This window comes from Elephantulus edwardii, unplaced genomic scaffold, assembly GCF_000299155.1.
Source record: "Elephantulus edwardii isolate Elephantulus edwardi_28Jun2011 unplaced genomic scaffold, EleEdw1.0 scaffold00025, whole genome shotgun sequence".
NCBI classification, from domain to species: Eukaryota; Metazoa; Chordata; class Mammalia; order Macroscelidea; family Macroscelididae; genus Elephantulus; species Elephantulus edwardii.
Window position 1 is genome coordinate 22669019 of NW_006399775.1, and position 9036 is coordinate 22678054.

Genomic DNA, 9036 nt, shown 5'->3' on the forward strand with positions numbered 1-9036 from the left:
TTAAATAAACAAACCTGAGAAGAATAAATATTAAAGCCTCTAATTTTCTACTATACTTTACTCTAATTTATGCTTTTAAGGTTATTTATATTTTATTTTTCTATCATGGAAACACTATATAATTTTTATATGACAATATAATTTTTTTTACATTTTTTCCTATTATTTGTTGTGCGTGTACCATCAAATCGGATCTGACTGGTACAAGAGGAGATTTACCTTCCTTCTCCAGCAGAGCATCTGGGGGATTTGAACCGCGTGCCTCTGGGATTGCAGTTCTGCTTCTTGCCCCTAGGCCACCAGAGCTCCCTGAGAATACAAATATTTTTCTAATATCATATTGATACTCTTAGCTAGAAGTCTGTAATGATTAAAGTATTCATACCATGGAAATTGTCAGATGCTATTCCTTGCCACGTTTTCCAGAAAGCTAGTTGTTAAATGTTTGATAAAATATTTATACAGGATTAACAAATGACTTCTATATTACTTTAATAACAAGTTATATTTGGATAATAATTTATCTATAATATACATCATGGGAAAGGAACTTAAAATCAATTACATTTTATTTTACATCTATTTTGGCAATGGTAATCACATAGTGATTTAGATACTAGACAACCTATATAGGGTTCATAGCCTATATATAGCCTTCATAGAAAAGGACTCAGAGGTTTATGAAAGAAAAAAAAAAATATATATATATATATATGTATACATATATTTATATTCAAGTATGAGTATGCTTTGATGTTGAGAATAACATATAGATTTAATATTGCCTAATATTTAAAATATATTCATAAAATTACCTTCGTTTGTTTCTCACAATAACAGTGTACAGTTAAGAGATAAATAATTCTGGTTATATGCAAAGTCATGGAGCTAAGACATTTTACAAAAGATGTGAAACAAATATCTAATTAAAATAATTTTAAACCCTTTCATTATGTTATTCTCTACTGATAAAAAAAATGAAGGGAAGTCTAAATTCCATCTATCAGACACAGTGAAACTGTTATCTAGAGGTATAGTGAACTTTTTCAAGTAAACCTCAAAGGGCTACTATGGCAACCTTAAAATTATTGGTCTGTTTTATGAAGTATAATAATACAGACATTCTCTCACTCAGAATTCTCATTCAATCCATAAAGCAATATAATATTACACTTGAAATGACAGTCAAGACAAAGAGCTTGACAGAAGACACACATGCTATTACCCTTGACTCAGTGCTGCTTTGCCTTAGACATGACGGGAACAAGTAGTCTCTAGTTCAGGCTAAAAGGCTACCTAATGGAAAGCATTCTTTCAAATGACACGACTACTCAAAGAGACAAGATGCATCTAATGGAGGTGGAGGATGAGAGAGGTTGTAAGTGTATGAAGAGAATTGCAGGGGGAAAAATGTTTGAAATGCCAAAAACTTAGACAGGTTGATGATTTGAAATTGGATAGGGAGAATGAGTTACCTTTAAAAAAAATACACCTATATTTTATTTCAAAAATGTTCAGATAATTTCTGCGGAAAGCAGTACCTTCAAAAGTGTAAAAAAAAAAACCACAGTTACTGTAAATTCATAATAAAATTTGTGGAAATATATCCCCAAAAGAAATTGGTGAATATTTTCATTCGATAAACATAACAAATGAAAAATCTGCAGTGAAGTAAAACCACTATTGAGTTTTGAATTTTTACTGTTCTAGGTAGTAATTGTAGCAACTATTTACCCTAAAATATACCATAGACTCCAGCTTATCTAATGCCCTAGAGATAATTGGATATATAACTATTATGCCAGATTACTGGTAACTAGTATGTGAGAATACATATCATGCCATTAAATCAAAACATTTTCAAACTTAATAACTCTGGCAGAGGAAAATAAAATTACATTTTCTTTATGGACTGTTACCAAAGTAAATTTGGGGAAGAGAAGATACACTGTAGAAAGAAACAGGAATGAGATATTTAAGGTACAGTGTTTATTTGAAAAATTGTTCTTAAGTGCCTTCACGTTAAGTACAACTCATAGGGACTCTATAAAGAACAGATCTGAACCTTTGCCTATCCTGTGCCATCCGTATCCTCCTGAACACACTTGAACCAATTGCACACTTTTTACCAATCCATCTCTTTGAGGGTCTTTCTCTCCTTTGATGACCCTCTGCTTTTTAAAAAATTATATCCCTTTTCAAAGAATAGCCTCTCATAAAAGCATGACCAAACTATGTGAGATGATTCTTCAACATCCTTCCCTCTAAGGAACACTCAGTTTGCACTTAGACTCATGGCCTGCATGGCCAACAGCACTGGGAGGCCATCTTCTCTGGGAGAAACACCTAGACACACAGTGGGCATGACCAGAGCCTGAGCCACCCTCACTGAGAGAGATCAGTAGGCTCAGCCAGAGTCTGCTTACATTAGAGAAAACCATATCAACAATTCAGAAGAACAGTGTTAGGCATATTATTAGAGGGGAAGATATCTTAAAAATAGAAAAAACACATGTAAATATCCATTAATAATTGGAACATGGAGTATACCGTCTGAATGTAGAAAAATTGGAAGTTTGAAGAGTACTCATGCTTATTTTCTTTTACTATTTGTATCCTACTCCCATCCCCTTATTATTGTAATAATGCCAATTGATATCCCATTAATTCTTAGAGTCTTATTTTTAAGCATTGTCTTCAGTGAACTTTAAATATTTTCAGTAGTTACTATTGGCTGTTATTCATATTTATTCTCTTGTGTACTTGTTTTCCTTTTTTGCAGTTTCAATTTAAATTTCCACATGTAAGGTCTATTCTGAATTATCCATTCCAAAGTCAGTACATGGCCAGGTATTGACTGCCGATATTGAGCTTCTCCAGCAATACTTTCTACAGATGTGGTCAATCTGATACCTGTGGAGTGGCCAGGAGTTAGGAAGGAGCAGCCCTGCTTTTTATCTTTCTGTCAAGAATGTGAAACTACTCTACCCCCTTTCCCAGAAATAGTTACTTGAGACCCCAACCCACTTCCCTATCTTGTAGAAAACATCTGTGAGCATCCTCTTCCCCAAGTTCCTTGTAAGAGAATATAAAACCTCTTTTTTAGTGGGGGTTGGTTTTCTCCTTGAGAGCCAGCCCAGCAGTTTCTCCTCAATAAACTATCTTTCATGGCCTGAACTGGGTTCTGTTCTTCCTTAATAACCTTACAATAAACTGTGAGACCAGAGATTCATAAATCGGTTCTATGCTAACCAATTATTTTTGCTGCATTAATTCTGCGTATTTCTTCCATCTTCTTTTGGTCCTTCCTACATCTTTCAGTATTTCAATATTTTAGCATTTTAATTCATCCAGCAAGATGCATTAATAACAACTGGTGACTGGAATACAAAAGTTGGAAATAAAGAAGAAAGAATGGCAGTTGGAAAACATACCTTTGATGATAGAAGTAAACTGGATATTGCATGTAAGAGTTTTCTGCAATTCATAGATTTCATTGCAAATACATTTAAAAAATATATATATAAATGACAAACATGCCCATAGACCTCACCTAATCTACTATACAAGAATCAAATTGGCTATTTTGTAAAAAGAGTCGGAGAAAAACATCAATATCTGCAGTCAAAACAAGTCTTAAGACTGGACTGAAACAGACCAATCATTATGTGTATGAAAGATCAAATTGAATCTGAATAAAAGGAAACAAGTCCATGAGGACAAAAACATGACCTTGAATTTATACTACATGAATTAAAAAAAAAACTAACACATGAATAGATTTGAGGAAATGAATACTAATGACCAAAGACCAGGGAGTAGTGAAATGAATTAAGGATAGCATCCTCAATGAAGAAAATGAAAGGTCATTACAAAGACAGGACAGAAATAAAAGACCAAAATGGAAGTAAAAAGAAAATCTGAACCTTGAAACTGAATGTAGGGAAGCCAAAACAAAGGTAAAAAATATGTTAATGTCAGATAGCTGAAAAGAAGACAAAGTAAATTATTACAAGGAGATGTACAGAGACCTGAAGTTAAAAAAAAAAATAATGCTCAACATTTCTCAAGCTGATAGAACTATAGAACAAATTCAAGCCTCAGGTTGAAATACTGAACGATTCTATAGGCAAAATATTCAACTGGTTAATGCAGGCATCATCAACAGAAAATAGAACGATTCACAGAGTCACTGAAGAGATATCAATGAATCTCAATTCCTCTCTTTTGTCCTGGCCACAGGGTTTCTTTATTACAGTGTGTCCGGCGTCTCCCAGATAATGCAATTCATGTGCCAAAAAAGGAGAAGTGCAATCCTCAGGAATCATATGCTGTCACTTTTGCTATATTCTATCACCTATACAGGTCAGGATTCAGGAAATGTGAGAAGAGACCACAGATGATCATAAATACCAGGAAACAAAGATCAGTGATTGCCATTTGGATATTGACCATCATAGAAAAAAGAATATTTTTATTTATATAGATGGTTGAAATGGACACTTTAGGTTCTTATCTGGTTTATTTTTAGTGTAGAAGAATGAATTTATTTAATAAATAGTTACTGTGTTAACAAAATTTGATGTTGTTGTTGTTGTTATGTGCCTAGCTACTGGTGCCAAGAGTGTTGACTGTGGAGCCAAGCAAACTAAAGCTGTGAACAATCTCAATCTCTTCACCATCCATCCTGATGCTGCCAATTGGCCCAGTGGTGAAAATCTTTGTCTTCTTGACATTGAGCCTCAATCCATATTGTAGGCTACAGTCCTTGACACTCTGCAGCAGGCGCTTCAGGTCCTCCTCAGTTTCAGCAAGCAGAGTTGTGTCAGCTGCATAACGCAGATTGTTGATAAATCATCCACCAATCTTGACCCCACATTTCTCCTCATAGAGCCCAGCCTCCCGGATAATCTGTTCTGCATACAGATTGAAAAAGTATGGAGATAGGATGCATTCCTGGCATATGCCCTTCCCAATTTTGAACCATGCAGTGTTCCCTTGTTCTGTTCTGATGACTGCCTCCTGGTCCAAGTATAGGCTTCACATTAGCATGATCAAGTGTTCTGGGATTCCCATTCTTCTGAGTCAGCCACAGTTTGTTATGAACCACACAGTCAAAGGCCTTTGCATAGTCAATGAAACACAGATTCCTCTGGTATTCAGATCCATCTAACATTAGCTACAATATCCCTAGTACCACGACCCCTTCTAAACCCAGACTGGACTTCTGGCAATTTTCTGCTGATGTGCTGTTCCAGTCGTTTTTGGATAATCTTCAGTAGAATCTTGCTTGCATGTGAAATCAATGATATTATTCTATGGTTTCCACACTCTGTTGGGTCACCTTTCTTTGCGATGGGAACAAACATAGATCTCTTCCAGTCAGTTGGTCAAGTGGTTGTTCTCCAGATTTCTTGGCACTACTTAGTGAGCACGTCCAGGGCAGCATCTGTTAGCTAAAAAATGTCAATTGGTATACCATCTATTTAATAACAATTTATTAACCAAAGTCTTAATTAATAAAGAATATTAAAATAGAATATTTTATTTGTGGAATGAGTGAAATTACATATATCATATAGTTTGTTGTGTACTGTAGAGTCGAAACCTACCCAGAGCTGAGCCTCTGGCAGGTTTTCAAAGACTGTTAATCATACACGATGATATGCTTATAATATATGCAGATATACTGCTCCTTAAAAGTAAGAATTGCAGTATTTGGTCTCATATACTCTAGCCGTGTCTATTAGGAGGAAGAAATGGAAAACTTCCTTAACTAAAGGAAGTTCTTTTATTTCATGAAATGAAATAAAACAGCCTTTCTTTAAAGATGGTGCCATAGGAAAAGAAGGAAATCCCTACCTACCCTAAAACTGAAGCCAAAGCAAAGGCATTAAAGGCCAAGGAGGCAATCCTGAAGGGCATCCGCAGCCACACACAAAAGAAGATCTGCATGTCACACACTTTTCAGTAGTCTAAGACGTTGAGACTCCAAAGGTAACCCAAGTACCCCTAGAAGAGTGCTCCCAAGAGAAACAAGCTTGACCACTATGCCATCATCAAGTTTCCCCTGACTAACTGAGTCAGTAATGAAGAAGATAGAAGATAGTAACACACATGTGTTCACTGTGGATGTCAAGGCCAACAAACACCAAATCAAAGAAGCTATAAAGAAGCTCTATAACATTGATGTAGCCAAGCTCAGCACCTTTATTAGGCCTGATGGAGAGAGGAAGGGCTATGTTTCACTTGCTCCTGACTAGGATGATTTGAAGATTGGCAACAAAACTGGGATTATCTAAACTGAATGTATCTGATTAATTCTAAATACAACTTTTTTTTCCTCACAAAAATATAATAATAATAGTAATCTCAAATTCATGTCCATTATTACAGCACAGAGAAAAGATGCTTTGTGGTGTTTGGTGTTTTTTTTTTTTTCACTTCCAATCTAGGCTTTGTACTTATCAACTGAAAGAGTATTTAGGAAGATTTAAAAATTTAAAACAAATGTATGATAAACTATTATTGGTAAAAGACTGAATACACAGATTTAGAAAATTGTTTTGTTGTGTTAAAGGTTTATTATTCTAAATGGCTTTCCTACTCATTAAGGTTGATTTTGTCTTTTGGGTGGGTGGGAATAGCAAACAGGTTCTTTTAGCCTATCCGCATGTACGTTGATTAGTCTTGCCACTAAATTGAGCATTTTCCGTAACGACTTTTGAGATTCTCACTACCAGCAAAGAAGAAAAAAAGACAGTAAAACACATCCTCTGAGATCAGAGATTCTTGTACCAGCCAGACCAGGGCCCTTAGGAGTAGCAGCCATGGTAGTCATCAGCAGAGAACCAGAGATCTGACATGGGAAAGAGCTGACTTTGAGAATGCTACTCCATGCACCACTGCTAAGAGTATTTTGCCCAAGTTTGCATTTTGTTTTGTTTTAAGATTGGGAGAAGAGCCCTAATTTGGCAGGAATAAAGGCTTTGTAACACTGGGCTGATGAGCAGCATCGTGATGAATGGCAAAGAGATTCAGACTGTAAACAGCTTTAGTTTGCTTGGCTCCACAATCAACACTCTTGGCACCAGCAGCCAGGAAATTAAAAGATATATTGTTAGGAAAGTCTGCTGTCAGTGACCTCTCCAAAGTATTGAATAGCAATGATGTCAGTCTGGAGACTAAGGTGTGTCTATTATAAACCATGGTCTTTGCAATCACTAAAACACATCAGAGAGCTGGAAAATGACTAAGAATGATAGAAAGAGGATTGATGCCTGTGAGATGTGGTGTTGGAAGAGCATTGAATAGAAAATAGACTGCTAAAAGAATGAACAGGTTAATCCTAGAGAGGGTTAAAGCAGGCTGCTCCTTGGAGGCAAGGATTCAGAAGCTTTGTCTGACATACTTCAGACATGTTACAAGGAGGGACCAGTCCTTGGAGTGGTACATTATGCTTTGGAGGGTGGAGGGACAGCGCAGGAAAGGAAGACCCTCTATGAGATGGATTGATTCAGTGACTGGGATGATGGGAGTAGGTGTGTCAGAGACAGTAAGATTGGCAAAGGATAGAGCAGGGTTTAGAGTTGTTGTACATAGCATCACTTTTTCTCCTACTCAGTCACAAGAAGGTGAAGTCACTGTGTCAATCCAGCTGGTTGAAGTTCTTACTCTCTCTTTCTATTACTCCACCTTTCCAAGTTTTATGTCCTTTCCAAGAAAAAAAAAACAACCCACAAAAAACCCTCCTAGCAACATGTGCAAAGTGAGATGAAGTTACATCATCCTTCCCTACAAGAATAATTCTGGCTTTATCTCCTCTAATACATATCCCTTTGTTTGTTGGCAATCCATAGGATATTACATACTCTTTTCCAATACCACAGCTCAAAGTCATCAATTCTTCTTCTGTCATCTTTAGTCATTGTCCAGTTCTCAGAAGCATTGCAAGTGATGGAAAAGACCATGGCCTCAATCAGGAACACTTTAGTCCTCAAACTGTCACAATTGCTCCTCAATAACTTAGAGAGGTCCCTGACAGCAGCCTTTCTCAATATAGCTCAAAAAGCTGCGCTACAATCTCTAAGGCGTGTGATTTGAGGTTATCAGTTGTTTCGCTAGAGAAAGATGGACAATCTCCCATGTGATTATCTGCCTCTGAAAACTTGTCAGCAATGGATCAGTTCTAACTCAATTGTGCACCACAACAACAGTATCAAGTTTATTTTTGATTGCAGATCCAAGCAAAGTGAAGTCCTTGACAGTACCAGTCTTATCTCCATTATCATGATGTTGCCTATTACTCAAGTGGCAAAAATTTTTATTTTATTTTGCTGATGTCGAGATGTAATTCATATTAAAGGTTGCAGTCTTTGATCTTCTTAAAGCAGAAAGCACTTTAAGTTCTCTTTACTTTCAGCAAGCAAGGTTATGTCATTTGCATAAAGTAGGTTATTGATAATTCTTGCTCCAATCAAGATACCACATCTCTCTTCACAGTTTCTAGCCTTGCAAATCATTTGCTTATCATACCAATTGAATAGGTATGGAGGAAGGATACAACCTCAATACACACCTTTCTTAATTTTAAATCATGTAAGTATTCCTTTGCTCTATTTGCACAATCGCCTCTTGATCTAGAAATCAGTTTTGCATGAGCACAATTTAAGTGTTCTTGGATTTCCATCCTTCTCAATGTAAGCTGTAAAGTGTTATGAATCACACAGGTTAAATGGTTTTGCATAATGAATAAAGCACATAGACACTTCTGCTATTCTCTGCTTTAAACTATGATTCATTTAACGTCAACAATGATATACTTGGTGCCAAAGACTTTTCTAAGTCTAGCTTGAATGCCTGACAGTTCTTGGTCTTTTTAGTTTGCTAGTCATGTTTAAATTATCTTCAGCAGTGTTTGGCATGTATGTGATGTTAAGGGTATTTTTTCCATAATTCCACATTTTGTTGGATCACCTTTCTTAGTGTTAGGAACAAATATGGATCTTTTCCAGTCAAAAAGGCAGCTGTCTTCCA